The 22,994-nt window shown below is 39.2% G+C and overlaps 1 long non-coding RNA gene across 1 annotated transcript; it reads left to right on the forward strand.

Moving 5' to 3' along the window:
- Nucleotides 1-5,318: 5,318 nt before the first annotated feature.
- LOC113036474 (uncharacterized) lies at nt 5,319-6,566 on the forward strand. The gene is made up of 4 exons (XR_003274461.1): nt 5,319-5,622; nt 5,874-5,969; nt 6,075-6,196; nt 6,339-6,566. It is a non-coding gene; the product is annotated as an uncharacterized LOC113036474 (long non-coding RNA).
- The last annotated feature ends 16,428 nt before the right edge of the window (nt 6,567-22,994 follow it).

A 22,994-nucleotide genomic window follows, 5' to 3' on the forward strand; every position in this document is an offset into this window, starting at 1 on the left:
AGGGTTCATATGATAGAAGCAGATCTGAGAGATAAGAAGGCCCAAGACCATTAAGACATTTAAAAACCAATAAAAGAACTTTAAAATCGATCCTGAAACACACGGGGAGCCAGTGCAGCGATTCTAAAACCGGTGTAATGTGGGCCCGCCCTCTGGTCTTCGTCAGCACACGAGTTGCAGAGTTTTATAAAAGTTGTAAAGGAGAAATATTCTTTTTGGGAAGACCAGAGAGCAGGCCATTACAGTAATCAATGCGACTGGTAATAAAAGCATGCATCAACATCTCCATGTTGGCCCGAGAGAGAATAGGGCGGACTCTGGCTATATTTTTTAGATGATAAAATCCAGTTTTGGTTACATGTTTAGTATGTGGGATAAAACCAAGCTCAGAGTCGAAAATAACACCCAGGTTTTTCACTTGTAGCGAAGGACATAGTGAAAATGCCTGTAATTTAGACAAGAGTATCTCTCTCTGAGCAACAGGTTCTCACTCCCACCTCGTCAAATGTGTGACGCATGGTCAGGCTCCCTCTGCTTCACTTATCGACGCGCAGGGTACCCCCCTCGCGTCGAGAATTGACGTGCAGGGTCCTCTCATTGAATACTATAGAGCTCCCTTAACGTTGCTTATTGACGACAAGAGATTGCCGCGGAAGAGCCTGTTGTCCGTATATTTATATATTTCCGAAATCACATCGTAGTGACGTATACTGAACACAATAAATTATATAATGTAAACAACTACCTGAAAAACAGGTAGAACGATGCTTTTGTATCGTTTATTGCATTTATGGAGGGAATGATGTATGTTGGGTAATGGACCAGCTAGCGACTGGGTGACTTTATTCACCCCCTTCGGCTGTTATCAGTCCATACAATGGGCGTTATTAGCACAAATCAGTCCCATAGATATGGACCATCTCCTGCTAGATTGTTCAGAAGGTTGTTATCATCCATCCAGATGGAGGATCACTAACAGGAGCGTGGGAAGACTCCAGAATCCACTCTGGCTGGAATCCGGTGGATAAAGCAGTGTGTACAGGTAAGACCATTTAAACGGACAGCATTTATAGAATGACTATTAAAAGTCAGCGAGTGTCAATAATGTTAATGTGGTTATGTTAGTAATACACCGAGTGCTAATATAACAGCTTTAAGATGCATTTGTAGATATTATTACGTGTTTTACTGTCTTAATGGTGCTAGCTTAAAGTTACGGTGTAAACGTTAGCTTATATTGGAGTAAAGCTGTTACTGTTTAAACGATGTTAGCACAGAAATATTAGCTTCTGTCATGACTGATGAAGTTACTAGTTAATAAAGTTTTCAGTAAAGTGTCTAATCGCAGCCACAGACTGACAGCAAATATCTCGATTAGCTTCAGTGCATCTATAATAAATATGTGCAAGTTTCAGTGCTTCCTTTAAACTGTATGATACTTACAGGGAGTGCAGAATTATTAGGCAAATGAGTATTTTGTCCAGATCATCCTCTTCATGCATGATGTCTTACTCCAAGCTGTATAGGCTCGAAAGCCTACTACCAATTAAGCATATTAGGTGATGTGCATCTCTGTAATGAGAAGGGGTGTGGTCTAATGACATCAACACCCTATATCAGGTGTGCATAATTATTAGGCAACGTCCTTTCCTTTGGCAAAATGGGTCAAAAGAAGGACTTGACAGGCTCAGAAAAGTCAAAAATAGTGAGATATCTTGCAGAGGGATGCAGCAGTCTCAACATTGCAAAGCTTCTGAAGCGTGATCATCGAACAATCAAGCGTTTCATTCAAAATAGTCAACAGGGTCGCAAGAAGCGTGTGGAAAAACCAAGGCGCAAAATAACTGCCCATGAACTGGGAAAAGTCAAGCGTGCAGCTGCCAAGATGCCACTTGCCACCAGTTTGGCCATATTTCAGAGCTGCAACATCACTGGAGTGCCCAAAAGCACAAGGTGTGCAATACTCAGAGACATGGCCAAGGTAAGAAAGGCTGAAAGACGACCACCACTGAACAAGACACACAAGCTGAAACGTCAAGACTGGGCCAAGAAATATCTCAAGACTGGTTTTTCTAAGGTTTTATGGACTGATGAAATGAGAGTGAGTCTTGATGGGCCAGATGGATGGGCCCGTGGCTGGATTGGTAAAGGGCAGAGAGCTCCAGTCCGACTCAGACGCCAGCAAGGTGGAGGTGGAGTACTGGTTTGGGCTGGTATCATCAAAGATGAGCTTGTGGGGCCTTTTCGGGTTGAGGATGGAGTCAAGCTCAACTCCCAGTCCTACTGCCAGTTTCTGGAAGACACCTTCTTCAAGCAGTGGTACAGGAAGAAGTCTGCATCCTTCAAGAAAAACATGATTTTCATGCAGGACAATGCTCCATCACACGCGTCCAAGTACTCCACAGCGTGGCTGGCAAGAAAGGGTATAAAAGAAGAAAAACCTTTCTGATCTGATCTGAACCCCATTGAGAACCTGTGGTCCATCATCAAATGTGAGATTTACAAGGAGGGAAAACAGTACACCTCTCTGAACAGTGTCTGGGAGGCTGTGGTTGCTGCTGCACGCAATGTTGATGGTGAACAGATCAAAACACTGACAGAATCCATGGATGGCAGGCTTTTGAGTGTCCTTGCAAAGAAAGGTGGCTATATTGGTCACTGATTTGTTTTTGTTTTGTTTTTGAATGTCAGAAATGTATATTTGTGAATGTGGAGATGTTATATTGGTTTCACTGGTAAAAATAAATAATTGAAATGGGTATATATTTGTTTTTTGTTAAGTTGCCTAATAATTATGCACAGTAATAGTCACCTGCACACACATATATCCCCCTAAAATAGCTAAAACTAAAAACAAACTAAAAACTACTTCCAACAACATTCAGCTTTGATATTAATGAGTTTTTTGGGTTCATTGAGAACATGGTTGTTGTTCAATAATAAAATGATTCCTCAAAAATACAACTTGCCTAATAATTCTGCACTCCTGTCTGTATAATGACCCAGGGTCAGTGTAAAATACAATCCTAGCTGTGTGAACAAAGCCTGGCTCCTTTAATCCTGCATGAAAAACCTCAGGATGCAGGCTATTATTACTCTTTCCTGCTGGCACACCTGTCACACTTGAGAGTCAGCTAGAAACTTACAGTGACGTGGACATCATGCAGAGACTGCCAGACACTGTAATACTGCAAATGATCTGTGACTCATGTTAACACTAAACTTTAAACGGTATCTCTGTGTCTCTGTGTGCTGAACATTTAGGATTGAGTCAGGCTGCATCAGCTGAAGCTGTTATTTGTATATATCAGTATTTTTTTAATTCAGGTTTGGGGAAAATACATAAGACTGCAGTGAAGCGATGTACCAGATTAATCCCTGGCCAAAGGTATCGTACTTAAATCAGACTACTGATCCAGCCACATCAGCCTTTTGTGAGGTCTGTTTAAAGTAGACTAAAAGTGAACTGCAGGTTCCTGAGAGGTGGACTGTGAGCACAGAAACACATGTTCATACATACAGCTGCAGCAAACTTACATTAATTTTAAATAGATTTGTTACTCTGATGTCTGTCTCTGTGTTAGTCCTCTGACAGACTGGTGACCTGTCCAGGTGTGTTCTACCTATGACTACTGGGACAGGCTCTAGCCTCTGTAAAATAAATTTTCTGTTATTCTCATTTAAAGTATTTAAGTGCTTATGCATATGCTTAGTTGTGACACTGTTATAGACTGTTCAGTGAAAGTTTCTAAAACTAGATGAACTTACTTCAGCATCAGCAGTTTGAGAAAACAACTCCCTTTACAGGTGCTGATAACGCCAAGGGCACAAAACAGCATAACCATTGATCCGTCTAAGTGTGGTAGAATCAGTTTGTAACTTCCTCCCTCTTCCTTGGAATGCATAAAGGAGTAGGAGTACAACTTCTATGGCAGAGCTGACATGACTGAACTGTGATGTTTGATGTGTGTTGGCGCAGTAATAAATAGCTTGATCACAGCTCTTTCTGTGTTGCAGACTTTATTTAAAAAATTCCACGACACCTCCCACCCTCCCACTGTGAACATGAATTGAATATTCAGAAGACATTTGTTTAAATAGCTCTAGAAATCTGAGCTGTTGGTGTGTCCTTGGATTGTGTGGTAATTATATTAGAGCTAGCAATCTTTCTTACTGAATCTCTACTATGAGTCATGTTACCTGAGATTAATTCTATGTTTACCTGTCAGCCTGGACAAATGTGCTGTGTGAAGGAAATTAAATTAAATCAGATCTGAACTGTTTACATTTGAGGAACCTGTTCATATTTAATTGAAATATGAACGAGTGTTTTGTTTTGTTTTTGATTGCTGATTCCAAGATAGTCTTTGTGGAAATCCTCTTTGGCTTTTTGTTATTTTAATTCTCTTTTATGTTTTCCAGAACAGTTCTCCACAGTCACTGTCCACATGGGTCAGTGGGACCAAGAAGCACTCTGCTAATGTGTGGACTCTGACCAGCAACATCCAGCAAGACCCAGACAGCGTTTTCTATCTCCCAGCTGGAGGTTTTTGTTTGTCTGTGACTGGAGAGTCAGATTTTTGTTGAGCTTCACACTTGCAGAGGTAAGTCAGTTTGCAGAGATCCCTCCCACCCTGGCTTTTATGTGCTAGATTTCTTATCTGAAACAGTAATATTTCAGTGACTGCTGCTTATACCACAGGTTAATACACTCTACTGATCCCTGATAGGAGAATCATCAATTTTGGGCTTTGTTGTCCTCGGTCTTTTTGCAGGATCAGAAAACAAAACCAGGAGGCACGTAAATGTTTCTTCTCCATGATGTTTCTTCAAATGTTTCTTCTGGATGATGAGAAGACTGTGACACGGGATGCCACCTTTGGTCTTGTGATAAAGCAAAGCTCAGGAAGAAGTGTGATTAAATGGTACCCACATGTTGAGAAGGATGTACAGGGGCACCTGCAGCCAAATCCAAGCTTCAGGTTAATTGTAGTTGCAGAATGCTATAGGACTGAGACAGCTGAGGCATCAAATGTTTGATTAAACGGATGAAAAAAAGAAGTTTCTTCCCTATAATTATCACTTTTTAAAATCTGTAGCAACTTCAAGTCTGTCAGCATGCTGAGCATGCTCAGAATGTGACAAAATATTTTTGTTCAATATTTAATTTCTTTCAGTTGCAATTGTTAAATGAAAAAAAAAATTAAAAAAAATATTCTTATAATTTAGCAAACTAATTTATCAAAAATATATATACATATATCTGTATTAGTTTTAATGAATTAATTTGACACCTGTATTGAAAATACCATATTGTATTCATACAGAATCAGTTTGGTATCATTGTTTGTCTGATTGCTGAAACTAAGAGCTACTTTGATCTGTTTAGATCTAAAGTATCCAAAGTTGAGCTCTGATGTTTCTTCACCCCTGTGTGTGATATGTGATTTCCTACATGCTGGCAGAGCGGCAGTTTGTGCTCACAGATGGTGACGGTGTGGAGAGACGGTGGTGTTTCCTCAGAAGAACCAGCAGAGTCACAAAGGACACCAGTCCATCTCACCACCTTGACTTGCTGACTGATGCTCGTCTGCACTGCACAGAGGAAATCAACTGACTGAGGTTTGTCCAGTGACGTGTTATGAAATGTATATTTGTTTTATGCTTACAGATATGTTTTTCTTGACAGAGGCTCTGCAGAGGTTTGACAAAGCAGAGAAAATATGTGCTTTACATTTTACTGTGATTTATTGAGATATTTGTTGCCTGATGTTCAGCAGGAATGGAGAAATAGAATCAAAGGAGATGTTTTTGATGTTTTTGTAATGATGTAAGTAAATCTTCAATATTATTTATTTGCTTGGTTATATTAGGAGTGTTTCCTGGAGTCATCATCCAGGTAAAGTGACGTGGATCAGTGGATACACTTGTCTCCCCTTTAAAGGAGACGATCCAAGTCATCCTTAAATGTTAGTGCTTTCAAATACACAAACATTTTTAAAGGACAGAAATGAACATCCAACTTTGACTGTAATACAAAATAAATCTTTGCATGTGTGTTTTCAAACTCTCAGATGGGCAGTATATCAGTCTTGGACTGTCTAACCTGCCGGAGCAGCACTGAATGACCACCACACATGAGCATGTTCCTGCAACATTCAGCATCTGATCCTTCATCTGTGTGCTGCTGCTTTTGGTAAGTAGAGTTACCCAACTACAGTAACTCTAAACACATGCCATCCATTTCTAACGGCCTGGTTACTTCCTGTCAGTTACTTTAGAAACCATGTGGTCACCTGACCTAACACTGTTTCTTCTTCTTCTCCTTAATGTTGAAGTGTCAAATGTCAAACAGCTGGAGAGGAAACTACACCAGTGTACTGGGATGTTTCAGCAACACGTGCCAGATGCTGTTCCTTCATGGTGACATCACCAGAGACAGTCCCGCCCACCTCAGGACCTCGCCATTGATCATGATGATTATAATGATGACAGCGAGCGGAACTAAGACTGTAAAAATCCACGACCAGAATGTTTAGATGCTTTCTAATTATTAATGAATACTGAGTTTTTGTCTCTCCCTTTTTTTTTTTTTACCTCATTTGTTACTAACAAAGTTCACCAAACTCACACAGTTTACATTCCGTATATTTCCATCAAGGTTTATTTTCTTAGAAATCATCGTTTTTCTCCTTTTCTCTTTTGTAATTGATGATAATTCAGTGAATATACTGCGCTGCTTCCTTTTATTGCGTCACACATTGCTTTAAGTTTTTCAGAGTCCAGTTATTTTTTTACTGCTGTTTGAATTCTCTGTATGTTTGACCCTGTAGACTGTTTGATGGACTGCTTGTCTTCCTGTTTGTAACCGCCGCCTGTTTTTGACTAAAGATTTGGATTTCTGACTTTAACACAGCCTCTGCATGTCCTCCCTTTGTGTCCTCTTCCTCTGTGAATGTGTTGCATGTGAGATTCATTTTATTAACAGCTTTCCCACAGTGAGTTGCATCAGCATTCATTCACAGCACATTTCAGAAGGATTCAGATTAATAGAGTGATCTTATAGTCAGAATTATCCTGACAGAGTGCCACTGTAAATTATCTTTCATCAAGTAAATTTTAAAGTTCAGTATTTCAAAGCAGGAGTTATGAAGAATCATACTGGCATTAGGACTAATAATATGTACTTACAAAGTCAAAGTTTTTTAATTATGCTACAATATTGGAAGACAATCAACTTTTAGTGTTTTCCGCATATTAATTATTCTGAAATAGAGATGGTGACCCTAACTGTACAGAAGCACACTAAACAACTGACAATCTAACAGACATCATTGGCCCGAGCCGTCATGCACAGTGAGTCTGATCCTTTGCTGTGAGAGTCTGACAAGCATATTTCTGGTCAGTTTGGAAGAAATAATATCACAGTGTTGATCTTTCTTTCAATATTCCTTTTACAACATAAACTGTGATCAAAGCTACTTATGTTCACAGCATGTAATAATACTGACAGTCCAGGGCATTGTGGTCTGTTGAGCTAGGGTTAGGGTTAGGGTTAGCAATTCAGACATACTGTATGTAATACATCTCTGACATGGGCCACTGTTCGCAGTGTTGGGAAATCCATACCAGGCTGGAACGAGTCAAGGTAGGTGAGATCCACGAGAAGACACAGCAGATGCATCCTACTAATACTGACAGGACCAGGAGACTCCAGAAACCGAGAATCTTCTCTTCAGTGCCATCCTCTCCTGTCACCCTCTCTGCCCGCAGCTCTTAGAGTATGGGGTAGATAAGGGCACAGAGAAACCCTTATTACTAATTTGTATTATAATTCAATTTTCATGAAATATTCATATTCAGTATCGGTCCTTTTATATTATAACCACATATCCACCCAGGCTCATGGTGGGGCAGGGCTCTGTCCTGGGATGCTTGAGTACAAGGTAATGTACACCTGGCCAGGTATCCAGTCTGTCAGAATTGTTTTCAATATTTGGTTCAAAAACATGAGTGACAACAAAAATCCAACTAGGATTCTTGCATATGATGAATGAAGTCTGTCTTTGACTGTATTGTCCAGCTGATCCATCAAACCCCCAGTAGGTGATCCTTATTCATGACATAACACGGCAACAATGTAAAATATTAAACAGCAACAGTCTAAATGTAAAGTGCATTCTAAACTCCTCTTCAATAAATTATATGCAAAGAGTCATTCAGGACTGTAAAACGTGAACTACAGAACCCAGAGTCTTCATCATTAAATCTTTGGTTTCTTCATTTTTCTATCCTATATCAAATACTTTAAAGGATAGGTTAGGTAAAGTTGCATTCTCATGGTGAGGCAAAGTGCTTTATGTGTGTGTGTGCGTGTCATGAACGGCTATAAAAGGCCTATAATTAAAGATCAAAGCGGGGTTTGAGTTCGAGTTACGGCAGACTGTCACTACTTGTAAATGGAACGCAGCCTTCCTACGGCGGACAGCTAATAACAGGAATCGGACGCGGTCCACCCAAGTCCACAGCAACCACCATAGCAACCGCCTAGCATGACCTTAAAAACATATTCTGTCTTCATAACTATCAAAAACGTGAAATGATTTGCAAAGTGGGAAAGTGTTACAGCTGCAGAGAGCTATGGCGGTATCTTTGGAAGCTGTTTACATAGCTAATAATATACGATGTAACTATGGAGACAGTCAGTCACGTGAGCTAGCGGTGCATGTTCCATCCATCCATCTTCATCCGTTTTATCCGAGGCCGGGTCGCGGGGGCAGCAGCCTAAGCAGAGAGGCCCAGACCTCCCTCTCCCCAGCCACCTCCTCCAGCTTATCCAGGGGAACACCAAGGCGTTCCCAGGCCAGCCGAGAGATATAATCTCTCCAGCGTGTCCTGGGTCTGCCTCGGGACCTCTTCCCAGTGGGACATGCCCGGAACACCTCACCCAGGAGGCATCTTTGTCAGATGCCCGAACCACCTCAGCTGGCTCCTTTCGATGTGGAGCAGCAGCGGCTCTACTCTGAGCCCCTCCCGGATGGCCAAACTTCTCACCCTATCTCTAAGGGAGAGGCCAGCCACCCTTCGGAGGAACCTCATTTCTGCCGCTTGTATCCGCGATCTCATTCTTTCGGTCACTACCCACAGCTCGTGGCCATAGGTGAGGGTAGGGACGTAGATCGACCGGTAAATTGAGAGCTTTGCTTTTACACTCAGCTCCCTCTTCACCACGACGGACCGGTGCAGCGTCTGCATTACTGCAGCTGCAGCCCCAATCTGTCTGTCGGTCTCCGGCTCCCTTCTCCCATCACTCGCGAACAAGACCCCGAGATACTTGAACTCCTCCACTTGGGGCAGGAACTCATCCCTGACCCGGAGTGGGCACTCCACCCTTTTCCGGCTGAGAACCATGGCCTCAGATTTGGAGGTGCTGAGCCTCATTCCCGCTGCTTCACACTCGGCTGCGAACCGTTCCAGTGCGAGCTGGAGACCCGATGAAGCAAACAGAACCACATCATCTGCAAAAATCAGAGATGAGATTCTGAGGCCACCAAAGTGAAAGCCCACTCCGCCACTTGGCTGCGCCTAGAAATCCTGTCCATAAAAATTATGAACAGAACCGGTGACAAAGGGCAGCACTGGCAGAGCCCATCACCCACTGGGAACAAGCCCGACTTTATTGCCGGCAATGCGAACCAAGCTCTTGCAACAGTTGTCCGTTGCAAGAGATTCTGGCAAACTGTCAGGCGTCTCAGGAAGGGAAAGCGGTGCTCTACCTGCACTGTGTATAGTGCTGGCGGAGCGCTGCTGACGTCGACTGAGAAAATTGTCAGGTGGTGGAAGGAATACTTCGAGGACCTCCTTAATGCCACTGACATGTCTTCCGAGGAGGAGCAAGAGTCTGGGGATGAGGGGAATGACCCGCCAATTTCCAGGGGCAAGGTCACTGAGGCAGTTAAACAACTCCTTGGTGGCATATCCCCTGGTGTTGATGAGGTCCGCCCTGAGTTCCTGAAGGCTCTGGACATTGTAGAGCTGTCCTGGTTGACACGCCTCTACAATGTTGCGTGGAGATCAGGGGCAGTACCCCTGGACTGGCAGACTGGGGTGGTGGTCCCCATCTTTAAGAAGGGAGACCGGAGGGTGTGTTCCAACTACAGGGGGATCACACTCCTCAGCCTCCCTGGGAAAGTCTATGCCAGGGTGCTGGAAAGGAGAGTTCGTCCGCTAGTCGAACCTCGGATACAGGAGGAACAATGCGGTTTTCGTCCTGGTCGCGGAACACTGGACCAGCTCTTTATCCTCTCAAGGATACTTGAGGGTGCATGGGAGTTTGCCCAACCAGTGTACATGTGTTTTGTGGACTTGGAGAAGGCATTCGACCGTGTTCGAAAGTCTTTTTCCATGGTCTCTCCGAACTCCTCCCACACCCGAGTTTTTGCTTCAGCCACTGCCCGAGCCGCATTCTGCTTGGCCTCTCGATACCTGTCGGCTGCCTCCGGAGTCCCACAGGCTAACCAAGCCCGATAGGACTCCTTCTTCAGCCTAGTGGCTCCCTTCACCTCTGGTGTCCACCATTTGGTTCGGAGATTACCACCACGGCAGGCACCAACCACCTTGCGGCCGCAGCTCAATGCAGCAGCTTCGGCAATGGAGACGCTGAACATGGTCCATTCAGACTCAATGTCCCCAGTCTCCCTCGGAATGCTGTTGAAGCTCTGCCGGAGGTGTGCGTTGAAGATCTCGCGGACTGGGGCCTCTGCTAGACGTTCCCAGCACACCCTCACTACGCGTTTAGGTGCACCGGGTCTGTCCAGTATCCTCCCCCGCCATGTCTCCACTCTAATTCTGTTGTTTTCATTCAAATTCCATTCTTGTCATTCGAATTCTGTTGTTTTCTTTCAAATTCTGTTGTTTTTTTTCTAATTCAGTTCTTTTCATTCTAATTCAGTTCTTTACATTCTAATTCTGTTGTTTTCATTCTAATTCTGTTGTTATTCGTTCAAAATCCGTTGTTTTCCTTCTAATCCAGTTCTCTTCATTCAAATTCCGTTCTTGTCATTCTAATTGTGTTGTTTTCATTCAAATTGTGTTGTTTTCATTCTATTTCTGTCGTTTTCATTCAAATTCCGTTCTTGTCATTCTAATTCTGTTGTTTTCTTTCAAATTCTGTTGTTTTCCTTCTAATTCTGTTGTTTTCATTCAAATTTTGTTGTTTTCTTTCTAATACTGTTTTTTCATTCAAATTTTGTTCTTTTCATTCTTATTCTGTTCTTTTCCTTCTAATTCAGTTCTTTTCATTCTAATTCAGTTATTTTCATTCTAATTCTTTTGTTTTCATTCTGATTCTATTGTTTTCATTTAAATTCCTGTGTTTTCATTCAAAGTCCGTTCTTCTCATTCTAATTCTGTCTGTATTTGTTCGAAATCCGTTGTTTTCCTTATAATCCAGTTCTTTTCATTTAAATTTTGTTGTTTTCATTCAAATTCCATTCTTGTCATTCTAATTCGTTTGGTTTTTGTTCGAAATCCGTTGTTTTCCTTATAATCCAGTTCTTTTCATTTAAATTTTGTTGTTTTCATTCAAATTTTGTTGTTTTCTTTCAATTCCGGTGTTTTCATTCAAATTCCATTCTTGTCATTCTAATTCAGCTGTTTTCATTCTAATTCTGTTGTTTTCATTCAAATTATTGTTTTTTCATTCAAATTCCGTTTATGTCATTCTAATTCTGTTGTTTTCTTTCAAAATCCGTTGTTTTCCTTCTAATCCAGTTCTTTTCATTCAAAGTCCATTCTTGTCATTCTAATTCTGTTGTTGTCATTCTATTTCTGTTGTTTTCATTCAAATTCTGTTCTTGTCATTCTAATTCTGTTGTTTTCATTCAAATTCTGTTGTTTTCCTTCTAATTTTGTTGTTTTCTTTCAACTTCCGGTGTTTTCATTCAAATTCCATTCTTGTCATTCTAATTCTGTTTTTTCATTCAAATGTTGTTGTTTTAATTCAAATTCTGTTGTTTTCATTCAAATTTTGTTGTTTTCTTTCAATTCCGGTGTTTTCATTCAACTTCCATTCTTGTCATTCTAATTCTGTTGTTTTCTTTCAAATTCTGTTGTTTTCATTCAAATTCTGTTGTTTTCATTCAAATTCCTGTGTTTTCATTCAAATTCCGTTCTTGTCATTCTAATTCTGTTGTTTTCATTCAAATTATGTTGTTTTCATTCTAATTCTGTTGTTTTCATTCAAATTATGTTGTTTTCATTCTAATTCTGTTGTTTTCATTCAAATTTTGTTGTTTTCTTTCAACTTCCTTTGTTTTCATTCAAATTCCATTCTTGTCATTCTAATTCTGTTGTTTTCTTTCAAATTCTGTTGTTTTCCTTCTAATTCTGTTGTTTTCATTCAAATTTTGTTGTTTTCTTTCTAATTCAGTTCTTTTCATTCTAATTCTGTTGTTTTCGTTCGAAATCCGTTGTTTACATTCTAATCCTGTTGTTTTCATTCAAATTCTTTTGTTTTCTTTCAAATTCTGTTGTTTTCCTTCTAATCCTTTTGTTTTCATTCCAATTCTGTTGTTTTCATTCAAATTTCTGTGTTTTCATTCAAATTCCTGTGTTTTCATTCAAATTCCGTTCTTGTCTTTCTAATTCAGTTGTTTTCGTTCAAATTCCGTTCTTGTCATTCTAATTCTGTTGTTTTCATTCTATTTCTGTTGTTTTCATTCAAATTCCATTCTTGTCATTCGAATTCTGTTGTTTTCTTTCAAATTCTGTTGTTTTCATTCAAATTCTTTTGTTTTCCTTCAAATTTTGTTGTTTTCTTTCAACTTCCGGTGTTTTCATTCAACTTCCATTCTTGTCATTCTAATTCTGTTTTTTTCTTTCAAATTCTGTTGTTTTCCTTCTAATTCTGTTGTTTTCATTCTAATTCTGTTGTTTTCATTCAAATTCCCTTCTTGTCATTCTAATTCTGTTTTTTTCTTTCAAATTTTGTTGTTTTCCTTCTAATTCTGTTGTTTTCATTCAAATTATGTTGTTTTCTTTCAACTTCCGGTGTTTTCATTCAAATTCCATTCTTGTCATTCTAATTCTGTTTTTTCATTCAAATTATGTTGTTTTCATTCTAATTCTATTGTTTTCATTCAAATTCCATTCTTGTCATTCTAATTCATTTGTTTTCGTTCAAATTATGTTGTTTTCATTCTAATTTTGTTGTTTTCGTTCGAAATGCGTTGTTTACATTCTAATCCTGTTGTTTTCATTCTAATTCTGTTGTTTTCATTCAAATTATGTTGTTTTCTTTCAACTTCCGGTGTTTTCATTCAAATTCCGTTCTTGTCATTCTAATTCATTTGTTTTCGTTCAAATTATGTTGTTTTCATTCTAATTCAGTTGTTTTCGTTCAAAGTCCGTGGTTTTCCTTCTAATCCAGTTCTTTTCATTCAAATTCCGTTCTTGTCATTCTAATTCTGTTGTTTTCTTTCAACTTCCGGTGTTTTCATTCAACTTCCATTCTTGTCATTCTAATTCTTTTTTTTCTTTCAAATTCTGTTGTTTTCATTCTAATTCTGTTGTTTTCATTCAAATTATGTTGTTTTCTTTCAACTTCCGGTGTTTTCATTTCAAATTCCGTTCTTGTCATTCTAATTCTGTTGTCTTCATTCAAATTATGTTGTTTTCATTCTAATTCTGTTGTTTTCATTCAAATTCTTTTGTTTTCCTTCAAATTGTGTTGTTTTCTTTCAACTTCCGGTGTTTTCATTCAACTTCCATTCTTCCCAGATAGCAAGGAGACATTGAACAGATGTTGATTTTCCATCTGAACCATCAGAATCGTCAGGATTGAAATGTCAACGCAAAACCAATGTTGAAACTAGAGATGGACCGATCCGATATTACGTATCGGTATCGGTCCGATACTGACCTAAATTACTGGATCGGATATCGGAGAAAAATAAAAAATGTAATCCGATCCATTAAATATCACGAAAGCACCTCACAAAACTTGCAACACGCCGTAACTCACCTCAGAACGTTAGCACGTCGGAGCAGTATGCATCACGTGATAGAGCGGCTGTGGCATGCGGGACCTGTCGGTGGTCTGGATAGCATGTGGAGCTTCGCTAGCAACCCGGCATTTCATCTCCGACAAAGTTATCCCCGAGAGAAGTAAAGCAAGTGTGTAAGTTCATCTCTGAATGTTTGTAAAGCATTCCTGCGTTAAGCTTACCAAACGATATATGGAGCGACTGCCTCTCCTGCTGCTACTTCAATCATGAAACTGCTTAATGATCAGCTGATCGGCTTTTCTGTCGCGAGTCCGTCTCTCTGGTTTGTTTTTGGCCCACTTTGCACCAGAAAGAGGAAACCAGCGGCTAAACAACAGCAGCACGTTTAAGCTTGATCAGCTGTTGTTAGAATTTATTTATTATTACTTTCTACTCGAGGATCTTTTTCTACGTAGCTGACGGCTGGTAACTGTGCAGGGGCGGATCTAGCAAAGTTTAGCCAGGGGGGCCGATAGGGCATTAACAGGGAAAAGGGGGCACAAAGACATACTTTTCTTTCTTATTCTCATTTAAAATGTCTAGCTTTTAATAAATAATTATCCGAATCTTACACCCAAAGTTTTAATTTGATGTAAAATGAATAGAAGTCAATTACTGTATATAGTGACTATTAAGTCTAATATATATACCCCAGTAAGCTATAGTACTTTTTCCTTTGGGAAGGTACCATCTGTGCAGTCTGCAATTTTGTTGAAGAAAGATGTTGAATCTATTTAATATTTCTTGAAAAATAATTGATTTCTGTGCATTTTTTTTTCACACTGCATCAAATTAAGGTTGATTACGTTGATTAAGCATCATGAGGTGGAGTGTGAGGGGTGGTTCCCTATTTTTTATTTATTTATTTTTGTTGTTGCTGGGAGTTGGAACCCTATTAGTTAGGTTGCTTAATATTTACGCTAAGTACTCTTTAAAATACCAGAATAGTGAGGATGGTGTAGGTTTAAGTTTATTAGATTGATCAGTATTGCTGAACTATGAAATTTTATTTTTTTTTTTTGCATACAGGTATAACAGAATAGCTTTAGTGTAGTTGTTGTTTTAAACTTGAGTATGAACTTATACAAAATGCAGCAAGATATTTAAAAAAAAACAGTTTTGTTGATTAAAAAACACTATATCGGATTCATATCGGTATCGGCAGATATCCAAATTTATGATATCGGTATCGGACATAAAAAAGTGGTATCGTGCCATCTCTAGTTGAAACAACATTGAAATACTGATGAAACCAGACACTGACATTGAAATAACATTGATTCACTGTTGTTCTGTCATCGTTGATTTTTGATCTATTTATAGTTGACAAGGTGACAACAATCACGTTGAAAAACCATCGATTTATGGTTGAGTGGGAAATTAAAGCTGCAACCACTTGGACTATTCCGCAGCACCCCTATCACATTGGTACATCCCTCCAGGTAACCATTGTCTTGTACAGTAGAGCGGGACATTAGATTTACTCTCAGCGGAATTGACCGGAGAAGGCATCAGTTCATGCACTGCACTGGCCTGCACCACAATTAGTATAAGGTAAGAATGAATGACTTTTGTTCTATTCGTTATTTCCACGGTTGCATTTGAATAACAGTAAAAAAAAACAAAAAAAAAACCTTGTTAATGTAAAGTTTCGGATAAAATGTAGGAGCCCGAAATTGTGTCTACTTTCATCTTACAACCCGGCAACAAATAAATTGCACTGCAAACAAAGTCTATCAACAAAGAAAACATTTTCGTTTCATACTTTTCCGTTATATTCCCTTACAAAGCTAGCTTTAACGCTTCGAGGGTTCCTTTGTTGTTGCCGTCACCTCGGCGCTTGACCCAGACTTTCGCTCTGTAGTTGCTTTTTAGCATAGTACTACAAAAAATTGTAAATCTGTGTCCTTCTAATCCAGTTCTTTTCATTCAAATTCCGTTCTTGTCATTCTAATTCTGTTGTTTTCTTTCAACTTCCGGTGTTTTCATTCAACTTCCATTCTTGTCATTCTAATTCTGTTTTTTTCTTTCAAATTCTGTTGTTTTCATTCTAATTCTGTTGTTTTCATTCAAATTATGTTGTTTTCTTTCAACTTCCGGTGTTTTCATTCAACTTCCATTCTTGTCATTCTAATTCTGTTTTTTCATTCAAATTCTTTTGTTTTCATTCTAATTCTGTTCTTGTCATTCTAATTCTGTTGTTTTCATTCAAATTATGTTGTTTTCATTCTAATTCTGTTGTTTTCATTCAAATTCTGTTGTTTTCATTCTAATTCTGTTGTTTTCATTCAAATTCCATTCTTGTCATTCTAATTCTGTTGTTTTCGTTCAAATTTTGTTGTTTTCATTCTAATTCTGTTGTTTTCATTCAAATTATGTTGTTTTCTTTCAACTTCCGGTGTTTTCATTCAAATTCCGTTCTTGTCATTCTAATTCATTTGTTTTCGTTCAAATTATGTTGTTTTCATTCTAATTCTGTTGTTTTCATTCAAATTATGTTGTTTTCTTTCAACTTCCGGTGTTTTCATTCAAATTCCATTCTTGTCATTCTAATTCTGTTTTTTCATTCAAATTCTTTTGTTTTCATTCTAATTCTGTTGTCTTCATTCAAATTATGTTGTTTTCATTCTAATTCTGTTGTTTTCATTCAAATTATGTTGTTTTCCTTCAAATTTTGTTGTTTTCTTTCAACTTCCGGTGTTTTCATTCAACTTCCATTCTTGTCATTCTAATTCTGTTTTTTTCTTTCAAATTCTGTTGTTTTCCTTCTAATTCTGTTGTTTTCATTCTAATTCTGTTGTTTTCATTCAAATTCCTGTGTTTTCATTCAAATTCCGTTCTTGTCATTCTAATTCGTTTGGGTTTTTGTTCGAAATCTGTTGTTTTCCTTATAATCCAGTACTTTTCATTAAAAAATTTTTGTTTTCATTCAAATTTTTTTGTTTTCATACTAATTCTATTGTTTTCATTGTAATTCCGTTCTTGTCATTCTAATTTTGTTGTTTTCGTCCGAAATCTGTTGTTTACCTTCTAATCCTGTTGTTTTCATTCAAATTTTGTTGTTTTCATTCAAATTCCGTTCTTGTCATTCGAATGTTGATGTTTTCATTCTAATTCAGTTGTTTTCATTCAAATTCCATTCTTTCATTCTAATTCAGTTCTTTTCATTCTAATTCCGTTCTTGTCATTCTAATTCTGTTGTTTTCGTTTGGAATCCGTTGTTTTCCTTCTAATCCAGTTCTTTTCTTTCTAATTCTGTTGTTTTCGTTCAATTTCCGGTGTTTTCATTCTGATTCTGTTGTTTTTATTCAAATTTTGTTCTTTTAATTCTAATTCAGTTCTTTTCATTTTAATTCTACTGTTTTCATTCTAATTCTATTGTTTTCATTCAAATTCCGTTCTTGTCATTCTAATTTTGCTGTTTTCGTTCGAAATCCGTTGTTTTCCTTCTAACTCTGTTGTTTTCATTCAAATGATGTTGTTTTCGTTCTAATTCCGTGGTTTTCATTCAAATTATGTTGTTTTCTTTCAACTTCCGGTGTTTTCATTCAAATTCCATTCTTGTCATTCTAATTCGTTTGGGTTTTTGTTCGAAATCTGTTGTTTTCCTTATAATCCAGTACTTTTCATTAAAAAAATGTTGTTTTCATTCTGATTTTGTTGTTTTCGTCCGAAATCCGTTGTTTACCTTCTAATCCTGTTGTTTTCATTCAAATTTTGTTGTTTTCATTCAAATTCCGTTCTTGTCATTCTAATTCAATTCTTTTCATTCTAATTCCGTTCTTGTCATTCTAATTCTGTTGTTTTCGTTCGGAATCCGTTGTTTTCCTTCTAATCCAGTTCTTTTCTTTCTAACTCTATTGTTTTCGTTCAATTTCCGGTGTTTTCATTCTGATTCTGTTGTTTTTATTCAAATTTTGTTCTTTTAATTCTAATACAGTTCTTTTCATTCTAATTCTACTGTTTTCATTCAAATTCTATTGTTTTCATTCAAATTCCGTTCTTGTCATTCTAATTTTGTTGTTTTCGTTCGAAATCCGTTGTTTTCCTTCTAATCCTGTTGTTTTCATTCAAATTTTGTTTTTTTTCCTTCTAATTCTGTTGTTTTCATTCAAATTCCATTCTTGTCATTCGAATTCTGTTGTTTTCTTTCAAATTCTGTTGTTTTCCTTCTAATTCTGTTGTTTTCATTCAAATTATGTTGTTTTCTTTCATCTTCCGGTGTTTTCATTCAAATCCCATTCTTGTCATTCTAATTATGTTGTTCTCTTTCAAGTTCTGTTCTCTTTTTTCTAATACTGTTTTTCCTTCTAATTCAGTTCTTTTCATTTTAATTCAGTTCTTTTCATTCTTATTCTTTTGTTTTCATTCAAATTCCTGTGTTTTCATTCAAATTCCGTTCTTGTCATTCTAATTCTGTTGGTTTTTGTTCGAAATCCGATGTTTTTCTTCTAATCCAGCTCTTTTCATTTAAATTTTGTTGTTTTCATCCAAATTTTGTTGTTTTCATTCAAATTCTGTTGTTTTCATTCTAATTCTGTTGTTTTCATTCAAATTTTGTTCTTTTCATTCTAATTCTGTTCTTTTCATTCAAATTCTGTTGTTCTCCTTCAACTTCCGTTCTTGTCATTCAAATTTTGTTTTTTCTTTCAACTTCCGGTGTTTTTATTCAAATCCCATTCTTGTCATTCTAAATATGTTGTTCTCTTTCAAGTTCTGTTCTCTTTTTTCTAATACTGTTTTTCCTTCTAGTTCAGTTCTTTTCATTTTAATTCAGTTGTTTTCATTCTTATTCTTTTGTTTTCATTCAAATTCCTGTGTTTTCATTCAAATTCCGTTCTTGTCATTCTAATTCTGTTGGTTTTTGTTCGAAATCCGATGTTTTTCTTCTAATCCAGTTCTTTTCATTTAAATTTTGTTGTTTTCATTCAAATTTTGTTGTTTTCATTCAAATTCCATTCTTGTCATTCTAATTCTGTTGGTTTTTGTTCGAAATCCGATGTTTTTCTTCTAATCCAGTTCTTTTCATTTAAATTTTGTTCTTTTCATTCAAATTTTGTTCTTTTCATTCTAATTCTGTTCTTTTCATTCTAATTCTGTTGTTTTCATTCAAATTTTGTTCTTTTCATTCTAATTCTGTTCTTTTCATTCTAATTCAGTTCTTGTCATTCTAATTCAGTTCTTTTCATTCTGATTCTGTTGTTTTCATTCTATCCATCCATCCGCTTTATCCAAGGCCGGGTCGCGGGGGCAGCAGCCTAAGCAGAGAGGGCCAGACCTCCCTCTCCCCAGCCACCTCCTCCAGCTTATCCGGGGGAATACCAAGGCGTTCCCAGGCCAGTCGAGAGATATAATCTCTCCAGCGTGTCCTGGGTCTGCCCCGGGGCCTCCTCCCGGTGGGACATGCCCGGAACACCTCACCCAGGAGTCAAAGGAGCTTGCAAAGAAAAGCGTCTGGACTTCTTCTCACCCAGGAGGCATCTTTGTCAGATGCCCGAACCACCTCAGCTGGCTCCTTTCGATGTGGAGCAGCAGCGGCTCTACTCTGAGCCCCTCCCGGATGGCCAAACTTCTCACCCTATCTCTAAGGGAGAGGCCAGCCACCCTTCGGAGGAACCTCATTTCTGCCGCTTGTATCCGCGATCTCATTCTTTCTGTCACTACCCACAGCTCGTGGCCATAGGTGAGGGTAGGGACGTAGATCGACCGGTAAATTGAGAGCTTTGCTTTTACACTCAGCTCCCTCTTCACCACGACGGACCGGTGCAGCGTCTGCATTACTGCAGCTGCAGCCCCAATCCGTCTGTCGATCTCTGGCTCCCTTCTCCCATCACTCGTGAACAAGACCCCGAGATACTTGAACTCCTCCACTTGGGGCAGGAACTCATCCCTGACCCGGAGTGGGCACTCCACTCTTTTCCGGCTGAGAACCATGGCCTCAGATTTGGAGGTGCTGATCCTCATTCCCACACTTCACACAGGCTGCGAACCATTCCAGTGCGAGCTGGAGACCCGATGAAGCCAACAGAACCACATCATCTGCAAAAAGCAGAGATGAGATTCTGAGGCCACCAAAGTGAAAGCCCACTCCGCCACTTGGCTGCGCCTAGAAATCCTGTCCATAAAAATTATGAACAGAACCGGTGACAAAGGGCAGCCCTGGCGGAGCCCATCACCCACTGGGAACAAGTCCGACTTATTGCCGGCAATGCGAACCAAACCGTCAGGCGTCTCAGGAGGGGAAAGCGGTGCTCTACCTGCACTGTGTATAGTGTTGGCGAAGCACTGCTGACGTCAACTGAGAAAATTGTCAGGCGGTGGAAGGAATACTTCGAGGACCTCCTTAATCCCACTGACATGTCTTCCGAGGAGGAGCAAGAGTCTGGGGATGAGGTGAATGACCCGCCAATTTCTGGGGGCAAGGTCACTGAGGCAGTTAAACAACTCCTTGGTGGCATATCCCCTGGTGTTGATGAGGTCCGCCCCGAGTTCCTGAAGGCCCTGGACGTTGTAGGGCTGTCCTGGTTGACACGCCTCTACAATGTTGCGTGGAGATCAGGGGCAGTACCCCTGGACTGGCAGACTGGGGTGGTGGTCCCCATCTTTAAGAAGGGAGACCGGAGGGTGTGTTCCAACTACAGGGGGATCACACTCCTCAGCCTCCCTGGGAAAGTCTATGCCAGGTTGCTGGAAAGGAGAGTTCGTCCGCTAGTCGAACCTCGGATACAGGAGGAACAATGCGGTTTTCGTCCTGGTCGCGGAACACTGCACCAGCTCTTTATCCTCTCAAGGATACTTGAGGGTGCGTGGTAGTTTGCCCAACCAGTGTACATGTGTTTTGTGGACTTGGAGAAGGCATTCGACCATGTCCGAAAGTCTTTTTCCATGGTCTCTCCGAACTCCTCCCACACCCGAGTTTTTGCTTCAGCCACTGCCCGAGCCGCATTCTGCTTGGCCTGTCGATACCTGTCGGCTGCCTCCGGAGTCCCACAGGCTAACCAAGCCTGATAGGACTCCTTCTTCAGCCTGGTGGCTCCCTTCACCTCTGGTGTCCACCATTTGGTTCGGGGATTACCATCACGGCAGGCACCAACCACCTTGCGGCCGCAGCTCAATGCAGCAGCTTCGGCAATTGAACGCTGAACATGGTCCATTTGGACTCAATGTCCCCAGTCTCCCTCGGAATGCTGTTGAAGCTCTGCCGGAGGTGTGCGTTGAAGATCTCGCGGACTGGGGCTGCTAGACGTTCCCAGCACACCCTCACTACGCCTTTAGGTGCACCGGGTCTGTCCAGCGTCCTCCCCCGCCATGTCTCCACTCTGATTCTGTTGTTTTCATTCAAATTCCATTCTTATCATTCTAATTCAGTTCTTTTCATTCTAATTCCGTTCTTGTCATTCAAATTTAGTTGTTTTCTTTCAACTTTCGGTGTTTTCATTCAAATTCCATTCTTGGCATTCTAATTCTGTGGTTTTTGTTCAAAATCTGTTGTTTTCCTTCTAATCCAGTTCTTTTCCTTCAAATTATGTTGTTCTGTTTTAACTTCCGTTGTTTTCCTTCAAATTTTTTTGTTTTCTTTCAACTTCCGGTGTTTTCATTGAAATTCCATTCTTGTCATTCTAATTCTGTTGTTCTCATTCAAATTCTATTCTCTTCATTCTAGTACTGTTTTTTTTTATTAAAATTTTGTTCTTTTCATTCTAATTCTGTTGTTTTCTTTCAAATTATGTTATTTTCATTCTAATTCAGTTATTTTCATTCTAATTCCGTTCTTTACATTCTAATTCTGTTGTTTTCTTTCAAATTCTGTTGTTTTCTCTATCAACTTCCATTGTCTTCATTCAAATTTTGTTGTTTTCTTTCAACTTCCGGTGTTTTCATTCAAATTCCATTCTTGTCATTCTAATTCTGTTGTTCTCATTCAAGTTCTGTTCTCTTTTTTCTAATACTGTATTTTCATTCAAATTTTTTGTTTTCAAATTCAAATTCAAATTCAAATTCAAATTTATTTGTCACTTACACAGTCATACACAGTACGATATGTAGTGAAATGCTTGGACAACTGCTCGTGACCTAAAGAAAACAAAAAAGGAAAAGGCTATGAATAAGATAGGAAATAAATATGAAAAATTAAAAAGGGTAAATTTAACTAGGAAGGAATAGAATATAAATTAAGGTTAAAAATGAAATAACTGTACAACACAAATTAGAATGAAGGGTAAATTTAACTGGGAAGAATAAGATAAAATATATAAATTAAAGTTGAAAATAAAATAACTGTACAACAAAATACACAATACACAATATAGAACTATATAAGAATGTATGAAGAAATCTAAATATAAATAAATATATACACAATAACAGCAGCTGTACAAGTATTAACTGGAAATGAAGAATATAGTGACCAGTGTTGTGCAAAAACAAAGTCCAGAAAGTCCAGTGTGTGTGTAAGAACCATATGTGTGGGTCAGTACTGTGTGGTGGTGTGATTGAGAGACCGTATCGCCTGCGGGAAGAAGCTCCTCCTCAGTCTCTCTGTGTTGGTCTTCAGGGAGCGGAATCGCTTTCCTGACCTCAACAGAGAGAACAGTCTGTTGTTGGGATGGCTGAGGTCCTTCACGATCTTCCTGGCCTTGGTCCAGCACCGCCTGCTGTAGATTGAGTGCAGGTCAGGGAGCTCGGAGCGGATGGTGCGCTCAGCTGACCGCACAACCCTCTGTAGAGCTCGTCTGTCCTGCATGGTGCTGTTCCCGAACCAGGTTAAGATGTTTCCCGCCAGGATGCTCTCTATGTTGCACGAGTAAAAGTTCCTGAGCACCTTGGAGGGCAGTTGGAAGTCTCTCAAGCGTCTGAGGTGGTAGAGACGCTGTCGGGCCTTTTTCACCACGGTGTTGATGTGACAGGACCATGACAGGTCCTGCGTGATGTGAACTCCGAGGTATTTGA

The sequence above is a fragment of the Astatotilapia calliptera genome, chromosome 14, assembly GCF_900246225.1.
Source record: "Astatotilapia calliptera chromosome 14, fAstCal1.2, whole genome shotgun sequence".
Lineage (NCBI taxonomy): Eukaryota > Metazoa > Chordata > Actinopteri > Cichliformes > Cichlidae > Astatotilapia > Astatotilapia calliptera.